Source organism: Anser cygnoides, chromosome 3 (genome assembly GCF_040182565.1).
Source record: "Anser cygnoides isolate HZ-2024a breed goose chromosome 3, Taihu_goose_T2T_genome, whole genome shotgun sequence".
Lineage (NCBI taxonomy): Eukaryota > Metazoa > Chordata > Aves > Anseriformes > Anatidae > Anser > Anser cygnoides.
Window position 1 is genome coordinate 75,180,342 of NC_089875.1, and position 11,247 is coordinate 75,191,588.

At 41.1% G+C, this 11,247-nt stretch overlaps 1 long non-coding RNA gene across 2 annotated transcripts; it reads right to left on the reverse strand.

Annotated features, from left to right (window-relative positions):
- Positions 1–2,674: 2,674 nt before the first annotated feature.
- Positions 2,675–8,189, reverse strand: LOC106032528 (uncharacterized). Of its 2 annotated transcripts, none has more exons than XR_001204908.3 (3): positions 6,535–8,189; positions 4,114–4,241; positions 2,675–3,422 (listed from the first exon to the last, which is right to left on the reverse strand). It is a non-coding gene; the product is annotated as an uncharacterized lncRNA (long non-coding RNA). The 2 variants fall into 2 exon arrangements; XR_001204910.3 differs by having other exon boundaries at positions 2,675–3,819.
- Between the last annotated feature and the right edge of the window lie 3,058 nt (positions 8,190–11,247).

Here is an 11,247-nt window from a genome sequence, read left to right on the forward strand (position 1 = left end):
CTTCACATTTTCCTTACTCCAGTTCCCCAACAATTGCCATCACTGCTTTTTTTTTTTTTTCTTTCTTTCCCATTAAAAAAGGCAGACAAGGAAGAGAGTTTCATTAGTAGAGAAGAACACCAAATTGTTCAGCCTGTTAAGTCAGGATATTCTATAATTGCAAAGCAAGCCAACTTCTAATTAAAAGCCATTTAACCAGAGAAACTAGTTTTATTAGAGAGGACCCCCAACCCAGTTTTAAGAATCAGATACCAAATTTTCAGTAAATAAATGTGCATCTTTACTCTGAATTTTGGCTCCATAAAGATCAGATATGGAGTTTAGCCCTTGGACTGAGCATGCTCGGCATTCGTAGATGTGAGACTTTCCTTTTGAATGAAGAAAGAATATTTCATCCTTCTGAATCATTTAAATTGGCTAAGGAAATCTGACCTGTTAACCCTCACCTGCGGGATACAACAAATATTAAACAATTCTGCCTTTTCAGAAGTTACCACGTTTATTGCTGTATGGTCAGTGGAAACGAGTCCGAATTCTTTTGATCCTCAGCACCTTATCTGAAGAAAATGACATTTCCTGCTTGCATTTCACTCGGTTATTAGCGACTAACTAAACATGTCTCCGGTTCTTTAGCTGATTGCAGAACTTTGGAGTCCTGTAAGTAACTCTTGTTGTGTTTGTTCTTTCTAGAATTGCCCTCAACTAAATCATTAACAGGGCAACTGCAACCCAGGTCTGACTTCAGGCAGAACGAGTACACCATTGACCACAAGAGGCATCCGGACTGCACCATGGAAAGAGCAAGGGGGACCTTGTGGACATGCACACTTATGCCCACTTGTGCTCCCTGGTGCCCCGGGAGCTTTTGTTTCTTTTCAAATTACCAGGAAGTTACGAGGAGAAACAGCTTCTAATTTTCAACCAACCAGGCAAGAAGGGAGTGGGTGGAGGGGTGGGAAATTCTGTGTGCGATGGAGTCAGGCTCACAAGACAGCCTAAGAATCAGGGCAGTCGTGGGGACGTCTCACTTCGGCTTAACAGGTAAACCTTCACATGCTGGCTCACAGTGATCAGCTGAGTTCGCTGCCACCTATATTTGTGGTTATCAATGTGATAACGCAATGCAAATCCTAGCCTATGGAGCTATATGAAGGAAGACAAGGGTGTAGTTTGAAGGGGAAATCTTAACAGGCCTCAGATCACATGAGCAGAGCCATTTCACATGTTATGGGAGTGCAAACTTCTCAGCCCACGTTAATGAGAGGACTAAAACCTGGCAGATTTGTGGGAGATATAACCTTGTCCATCTCCTGACCTTTCTGCCTGATTGCACAGGCCAACTGTTTTTGAACATGCAGAGAGAGAATCTTTGCCATGTGATTACTACTCAGACACCGTCTCTGTAATTTAGATTATGAAAGGCCTGTGGTGACTTTCAGGTTTTGTCATCAATAGCATGTTTTCAGCGTGGGTGGTGTAGCTGTGCCAAGCCCAATACATCACGATGAGAGCACGAACGGTTTCAGGTAGTTTGCTATAATAACTCTGCCATGCTTAATTAAGTCACAGATTAAGCCAGTAGGAAGAACAATCTGGAGTGTATCTTTACTGCAGTGTCTGAAGTCTATCAAAATGTTAAGTCATCAGGTGCAGAAGTCTCACACATTGAGGCCTGACTTTATGGGAAGAGCAGGAGGTAAGGTACCCCAATACTCCTATCACAAGGGGCATGCTCCTTCCAGAGTCTCATGGGAGAACCTGGTGCCTAAAATGCCCTGCTTGTTCTGGTTGTGTGCTGGCAACTGGTGCTACAATTCACTGACAGCAAATGTGCAATCTCCCCCCCACCTTCTTCTCTGAGATACAAGCTTTTGGGGGATAATAAAGTCCTCCTGAACCTTTATTTCTAGGAAGTGGTCCTATGCAGTGAGTTGCATTGGTCCTCTCTTCAGTTTTACCAAAGACCTTTCTCCAACCCACCCTTCCTCCTGTCTCTGTATCTCTACCAGATGTTACAACAGCTTCCCAGGCTGTTCTGCCTGATGGTCTTTGGACGTTTGGATGAGTGTGCAGGAATGTTCTTGTTTTCCATGTATCACTGAAATCTTGGCTGGTTTTTCTGCTGTCTTTTCTTCTTCCCCTAATTGCCAGTCCTCACTTTAATTGATAATGACAGAAAGTGCTTTAGTGGTTGGGCAGCGAGGACCAGTCAGATCAGACAGCAGAACTGTCTATCATTAGCTTAAGTGGAGGGTATAAATTTAACACCATAATAAACCTGAGCTTGAAGCTCACTCTTTTTCCTCTGGAGAAACTAGCATATCGCAGGGCTGAACTGCTGGGCTCTGATCCCCACTTTGAATGGCCATTGACTGTGGTGTATCAAAGAAGGAAAGAATGGATGACTCAGTTTCCTGCCAAGTACAAATTTAATGATACCGAACAGTGTAGCCCAAGAAATGGGAGGTGGCAAAACGCTCCATGTTGGACCCTAATGGGTAGTGTTCGGGACGTTGGCCAATGCTCTTCAAACAAAAACAGGCTCCAGTTTGTTCTGTAAAATGAGGAATGCAGCACAAAAAAAAAAACAACAACTGTGTCTGTGCCACAGAAAGCCCAGTGATAGCGGTGACTAAGAATTTTATACTGTGTTGAGTAATACTGCTCTGCAAGGCAATGCAGGAGAAGGAACAATTTAGCACAGTGTATACGCAGATTTATTGAAAATCAGCTTCATGGAAATTGCCAGTAGAGCGGTACTGATGGGTTTGCATTATATGAGCACAGCAGCAAAGCAAAACAATGCTGGGAAACAGATTGGTTTTGTTCTCAGCTACTATGCACAGATGAAACTTTTATTAAGACATTTCAGATTGCTCTGGCAGCAGCTTGAAAATTGCTTTCTAAAATTTTGATGATCTAGGACCTGCTCCCTCTCCCGCTGCTGCTATTTGTAAGTCAGTGTACAGTGGATTGGTACCCCAGAATTTTTGGGGCTTAGAAAATGCAGGAACAGGCCGCCTCTGTGCAAACTAAGGCAGAGTTGCTGTGCTCTTCCTTTCCAGTGAAGCTACATGCATGGAGTGGAGAAATGTGTAATCACTACCAGTTACTTGGCAGTGACTTCTGTAAGTTAAAAAGATAATTGCTGTGCTGGGCCATGTGGTCCTTGCAGTTCATGTATACAGCTCTCACTGAAATCATGTAGATTTGCCTGAAAGAAGCAAGGGTGGTGTAAGATCATTCTTACACTTTCTCAGAGGTACAGAAAGGAGAAGAAATCATGCTTTTACCTTTGCAGACTGAAAATAATTTCTCACCTTCCCTGGCTGACAGCTGTGCTGCATCCAGGTGCAACTGTGCCATAGGCTTGGTTTTTCACCTGCAGGCTTTTTCTGAAAAGCAGCGGATTGGTGAGGAATCTGTTCTCAAAAACACCAGTTGAGAAGATATTACATACTAAGATCACGTAGACTTCATTTCACTCTGGTCATTTCAATAATGGAATATGCTTTTACAAATAAAGCAAGGAAAATTGGTGGGGAAAGGTAATACCGTTTATTACACAAACTGGTGAAAAACAGGCAAAATTCAAGTCAGACCACATCTTAGATACAAACAAGTGCATTCATAAAATTTGGTTTATGATATGGCCAGCTGCATTCATGTCTCCTTTGTTTCATTATTCCACAAGCATTTTCTGCTCATTTGAGTGTTTGTGGTGATGCCAAGTTTATGATGTTTTTAGATATTCATGCGCTAACACATTTTGTATCATTCTCAGTTCTTCAATTTAAAGGAAATTACTCCAGGTCTCACCTCAGGAAAAGAAAAATGCAAGGCAAACATTGGTTTCTAGTTCATCCATTAAGAAAATAAAGGGCATAGTATTGTAAATGTTGTCCTTTTATCATATGTGTATGTATGCTTATACTACACATTGTGGTTTCTTAATTACTTGCAAAATCTACTTCAGATTATATTTTCAAAATTCAGAAAGATAGCATGTTTGGAAAAATAATTCCAGATAATTTACATGTATGTTGCAAAACAGATAGAATATATGTACAAATATGACAGTATAAGCTATAGGAAAATACTGATCCTACCTACCTTGCTGTAAAATGAATTACGGCTCAGTACTTTCAGATGGTGGCATATAGCCTTACAGATTTCCAACAGCACTGTTGTTATTCACTTCCACCATGATAATATCATGTGGCTCCAGTTAATATGAGAGCCTGTAATTAAAAATTACAATGGTAAATGCTATAACTACACAGTAAGAAACTTGTCCTGAAAATCCTAAACAGCTGGTAGGAGTGCATTTAATACAATTTACACTAATAGTTGTTGAAGAACTTGCATGCGTAGGCTAAAGCTGTGGTCAAACCTCACTTTCAGGTCTGGAGCGTAACTGTCTGTATCTGCGTGACAGCAAGCAATCTGTATTTCTGTCTGTACTTTACATCTTATCACACGCTATGTCCATGCAGGTAGCAGATGTTATTTTCAGTACTAACACTCATTTTGGACCTTCTTGGCATGCACGCTGACAGTGCCAATGGCTGCATTTTATTATGCCTTTTTTGACAGATAAAATAAGCTTTGCTGTAAGTTCTGGCGGTGCAGTCTGAAAAGAGGATCCTACTGATTTTTTGCATGTATCTGTTACCATCTAACAGCTGAATTTTCTACTGGCCTCTGTCTCATCAATTTCCAATGCACACTTGCATGAACATGTCCTGAAAATACTTGTGAAAATGTGTGCAAATCATCGATGAAATACTCCTTTTGTTTTCGTTTCTCTTGCTGTTCACAACACTCTGCAGGATCTTAAATCTGTAGATGTGTGCAATAAAATAAGGCTTTTCAATTAACACAAATATATTTTTTTTGGACTAGATGAATGTGGCAAACAATATGATTTTGTTTACTTCATCGTGTATTTATTTTTGCTGGTTCCTTTTCTGTAACCTGTAGATCTTCCTGATCTGGTATCTTACATATTCACATGAATACAAATGCCAGTAAAATAGAGAAAACAGAAATGAGCAGTTGGTGGAAGAGAAAAAGAGAGGGGAGTGCTGACATATTATTTATGTGAATTATACTGTTTGTGCACTGTATCTATATTCAGATATATATCATCAACTATGCTAATCAGACTACGACCTGAAATGGGCTAAATCTTCCTTTCTTGTCTGAAGCTTCTGGAGATACCTTGGCCTTCAGAATGCTATAAGGACCCCGGATGAATGAAGCTTTATTTTAAATCATAAGTAATTTTTCAGAGTTAGCATATTGCAATTTATGTTCATGAAAGGAAACAGATTAACAAGCAACCAAACCTCGACCCACTGTAAACTGCATTGGTCTTCAGTTCGCATGGCTACAAGGGGCCAGCATGCAGCATGAAAGAATAGCTCAGTCCCTGTTCCCATCAAACCCTTGACCTCTCTGTGAGACTGCCAACAAGGATACCAGTTATGGAAGCAATTTAGTACGCAAGCAACTATTTACCAGGAATTAAACTGACACCACCAAACACATTTCACAGTGGAGACCCAAAAATTCATTAGGCTGAGGCAATTTGAGGTCACTACCAACTTTGGTCTAATTCAAGAAAGCAACCTTAAGATAAAAGTCTCTACATCCCATCATCCAACTAACTCCCTGAGGCATTCAGTCCCTGAGTTCCTTTTCTGTTATAAACATAATTCCTGCACAAGATAAGAAGTTTCACTGTACATTCAGTAATCCAAGAAAAGATTGGAAACAGAAACAACAACAAAAAAGGCATTTGAAATGTTTTTCAGTGACAGAGAAAGTACAGTGTTTGTGTGAAGAAGCGTGAAGAAGCTCTACCAATACTGAATAATGCAAGAGATTACTCCATGGAGGGAGCAGGGATCTGTCCTCCAGGAGCATACTGCTGACATGAGGCACTTCACACTGTTACTCCACAGTGCTCCCTTAAGTACATTCCTACACTGAGTTATCTTCAATTTTTGTTCCTTTTGTTCAATCCAAAAATAAGGATGACTTGCCTCATCAGAGAAAGTTCAACCTCCATGAGAATAAGAAGTGCTTTTAAGAGCATACATTTTACCACATATATGCAGCTGTTAGAAGGAACAGTGACAAAATACAATCCTGTCTGTAAGCAACACATACTATGTTGGAAGTAGAAAAGTAAATTGTATTTTCTATACTTTTACATAGTGTGTTTCTGCTTTTGCAGGGAACTGTTTTTTTTTTTTTTTTTTCCCCTCACCTTTTTGCACTCACAAGTGAAAACATTTTTTTTCTTTTCTTTTTTCTTTTTTTTTTTTTCCTTTTCCCTCCTGATTAATTGTTTTCTAGACTAGGAAATGATGGCCACAGAACATTGCAAACTGACTCAGGAATGGAATACATACGTGTTTCAGACTAGCAATGAAGTGGTGAAATCTGTTTAAAACTAGATTGTAGCTTGTCTTATGGATGTAATTAAATGTATCAGCTGTCAGAAATATCAAAAAGATTACTTACCTGATTTTGTTTCTGTAGATGACCACATTCCAGCATTTCATTTTAGCTGTCTTCCACCACTGCTGGAGAAAGTCTCTTTGTTAGCCTTGCTGGTACCTTGCAATAGATAGCAAAAACAATCTCAGTTTAATCTACCTACCTACCTACTTTACCACTGAAGCCAGAATTGTCAGGGACTATCCCTCATGGCATGGCTCAGTCCTCTATACACAGCTATTACTGGTAATAAGCTGGCTCATCTCTAGATGAGACTTTAAAGCAAGAACAGTTTCCTAGTTAGCTTAACCCAAGCATACAACAGCGAGGATGATAAAGAGGTTTAGTTATTATGTGTGATAATAGTCAAACCCAGCTATTCTGTAGTGGTTTTTTGTTCAGTAGAAGTTAATGTTTATAAAGGAAATGTATATATTAGGTAATTTAGAGAGATGGAACAGAACCCTGAATTTGAACCAAATATGGTCATTGTAAAATAGTGAGAACTAAGGCTTTGGATGATAAGTGCTTTTAACTGTGGGGTTCAAAATCTACAGTACATTAAGTTGTGCCTGTTAATAGAGGTAAATCTGGAGCCTGATTAATATGCAAATCCAGAACTGGAGATGGTTGTAGTTTGAAATCAGGCCCATCTTCAGCTTTTGCTTTGAGATAATAGAGATAATTTGATTAGGTAACATTCTATATTTATTTAATCCAGAAGAAGGTACTCAGTGACTAATGACTGTGAGTGACTAGTTAGTTCACAGTAAGAGGTCTTTATTCAGCTTGTCTTCTGGCATCAGACATATTGCCAGCTAGAGAAATGTCCAACATCTGTAAGACTGATGAGAAAACAAATAAGTCATACATGGAGCTAGTTATTGGCCACAACGGTGGGGAAAAGCAGTTGGCTCTCTCTCACTAGAATGAGGTCAGACTGGGGAAAAAAAAAAAAAAAAAGAGAGAGAGAGAGAGACTACTAAGTGGACTTACAGAGTACAGCTATATAATCTCAGTATCATATTTTGTGATGTTGCAACAAATAATGATCATGGTGATATATTATTTCTGAAAGAAACCAAAATCCACAGTGCTTATGTATTGCCAGAGCTATTCCGTTCACAGTAGTTACCTCTAACTTCCTTTTCAGAATGAAGTCATAAATCAGGCCATCTTGCATAAAACAATTTAGAAACTCTCTTCCTTCCTAGAAAATGCCTCTTGCCATTCTTGTAACTTGAATAAGTCACTGAAAGCGTTTTTTCAAACAGCACTTCCTTCCATTTGCTTGCTCATTTGTGGTTGAAGTATATTTATTCACTCCGTAGCTCTCATCCTGCCAAGGAGCAAACATGCAACACAGTCCTCTAAAATAAATGACAGAGCTACAAAAGGCAATTTCTGTTATCCCCATTGTAAATCTGGAGAGATCTACAAGTTGTTTCAGCTCTGTGTTCCTTGTTAGATGACGTCAATAGACAGCAAGGTACCTGAAATGATGTGAGGCCCCCAGACCTCTCTTTGGATATTACTTCCACTAATAAATGCAGATTCACGCTAATATAAATGAGAATAGAAAGAAATTCAAAACCTTGGTAAAGTGGGCCAAAGGATATTTCACTGTCATCAATAATTTCAGTGTCGCGGTTAAGCATATTTGGTAGAAAAGGAGGACAAGTAATCAGAAAGACAGAACATGCACAACAAAGAAGTAAACCAGAGGTGAGGAAGGAAGGAGCTTAGAACTATTCTCTACCTGCACTGAAGTCCTCACACAAGCAGATTTGTTATTGACTTAGGACAGAGTTAGGCCCATACTAGGCTCCTTCAGAGAGCATAATCTAATCACTGACATACCTCCAAGGAGAGCAGAGGGGAGATGAATGACAGATTAATGTATATAAATGACAATGGTGACAAGGTGTTATCTTCCCCTGGGCATAAGCATACCTGAGATTTTTTTTCAAGCAGTTCCATTCACTCTCTGAATTTCACACGTGAACTGCAGAATAAGACATTGTCCTCACCAGCGTAACCAACAGACACAAGAAAAGCAAAAAGTGCAAGAGACTTAACATGGAGAGATGGATATCTTTAGTGCTGTTTATGTTTGTGTTTCTGCATAACTTGATAGGCCACATAGGTGTCTTCCAGAATTTAAAACCGGTACCTGATGGCAGCTGCTGCTCAGGTCTGTCACCAGCTGCCAGGACAAGCTTCCTGCAGGATTTTGCAGCACAGGCTGTAATATTGCTAAGGAGCCTCTGGGAAATGGAGCCAAACAGAGAAGCTTGGCGTCTATCAGGAATGATTACACAAGGCCAGGGATTTAGCTCTTCAGGGTTAAGGAATGATTTTCTATGGCAAGAACCTGTTTGTCACACAAAAAAAGCCTGAAACGTATATTTGGTAAAAATTTTTGATGGCAAATTTTTCACTTGCTAGAATCTGCCTTTGATGATGTGGAGTTGGAAAAGTTAGAACGAACAGCTCCATTTTCAGAGACTTAGCATCCAAGCTGTTGGAGTAGCAAAACGTTTCACAAGCAGCTTTGGGGCATGAACTGCCTGTGGCAATAGGAACACTTCCCATCACTTGCCCTGCCTTTCTCTAAAGATTTTCAGTGGAAGTGCTGAAGGTGATGCCACCTGGCCTATCCGAGTGTTTCCCTCCTCCTATTTCTGTTCCATGTAGTTCACAGTAAAGCTAAGTATGACAAACATGCACAACAGGTTCTGCCTCTGGGGAGCAGCCAGGGCCAAGTGGCGGCTTGGCCCGAACACACCTGTGGTGACAGAGTTTGTCTGGAGGAGTGTTTCAGTGCCCCACACCTCCTTGGACAAAACGCCCTCTTCCCTTTTCCTGCTGGCGGCATTGCACTTTGATGAGCAAGGAGCAGACACATCTCTGCAGCAGGTGGACCAGAAATTGCCCAAGAACAAGTGTAACGAGGTATTTCCGCCTCACACTTCTGTGGCAATCTTGTCTCCTAAGGTCAGTTTTGCCGTGTACACAACCCTTGCCCTTTGCAGGGTGAGGAAGTGCAGGTCCCCGTGCAGCCCTACACCCATAGCTGCATCACACTGGGTAGACGTATCTGCCATCTTGGGCCTGGGGAGGACTAAATGTCCCCTGGGCCTGTGGTCACTCTGTGCCTGCAGGAGGCTGCCCCAAGGAGACCAGCCTCTGCCAGCTGCCTTCACAAGCACACTAAACGCTGAAGAAAAGAAAGCACCGTGGACACTTGGGAGGTGGATTTATGTGACCAATTGCTAGTGTAGTTTCCTTCAAGCAGTTTTCACAGTATTAAATGAAAAAAAAGCCAGTCCTTAAAAATTACAGTGCCTTTCCTTCAGGAAACCATTTTCAAAGCAGGCAGTAGGCTATTTGAATTAGCTTGTTTCATTTGTTTCCATGGCCACAGGTTGCCCTCCACCTCTGCCTGCTGCACGTTTGCTGCCAGCAGGCAGAACTGCGACGGGCTTGGAAGAGGCGATCAGCACAGGACGAACAGGAGCCCAAGGAGAGATGAGGAAGACTTCTGCATCCCTTAAACACTTGGGATGGAAAGGCAATGCTGCGCTTTGTGTGCTTGCCCAGGCAGGCTGCCAAGTGTAAGCAGTTCAGCTCTCTGACTAAGGGAAAGTAAACGTATCAGTAGGCCCGGTCATAGAAATGTGACCCTTCCAGAGTCACTTTTGCAAGAATGTTGAAAATAATGGAAACGTGGGTAGGAGTTGCTTGCTGAGGTGGGGTAATAGTGCCAGGGTGGTGAGGAGTCCATGAGGAATGCTGTCCTTGCTCTGGAAGGAACAGTCTGTACTCTGATTACGACAAAGAAAGAAAACCCAGTATTGAGCATGAGGCTTCAGAAATTACAGCCCCATCACGTGCACCCAACCAGATGCAAAACCCTGAAACCCAGCCCCTCCACCAACACAGATGTTGTCAAATAGTGACAGGAATGGCCACGCTGGGAATTGCCATTAAAAAGGTAAAAGGGCCCTTCTTGCTTTTGCCCTTACTTTCACCTTCTCCTTTTTTCTAGCTACTGCTTCCAGTTTGGGCAAGGTTACCTTTCTGCCTATTCTCACATCATCTTTCTCCCTCTTCAGCCCATTGTAGGACCTCAGCTCTTGCTCTTGTGCCTTAGAGCTCCTATTATGAGCTATTTGAATGGGCCAGAACAGGTACAGTCCCTCATAATTACATGACACTTCCCCAGTCTGATTGGTAGCCAAGCCTCTGTGCTGTGCTGCTCATCACAGTGAGATTAAAAATAGTTTTATAACAATATGCAAAGCAGTGCTAAGTCCCGTTCTTCCCATATTAAAAGCAGATGCTCAGACAGACTGAATCAGATTGAGCAAATTTATTGAGTTACTTTAGATGCATACAAGCTTCACAAGGACCAATTTGCATATGTGTTTAAATGAGACTGGAAGTAGTGTCAGGTTTAAGAAATTACTGTTTCAGTGTAGACCAAGTGCCTTCTTGTACTGGGTCACAGTGGCCTTAAGTTCCAGCCCTGATACCAGGGAAATCAGTGAAAATCTCAGCCGGTAAGGAAAGGTTCAGACTCATTTCTGGACATCTCTTCCAATCTGGAGTATATATGGAAAGAACCACAATTCATTCTAGTACCAGGAGTTAGTAGAAATATCGCTACCAATAAATAAGTAAATAATATAATAAATTAAAGCTTTAAAATTTTTCAAAGAAAAAGAGAAAATA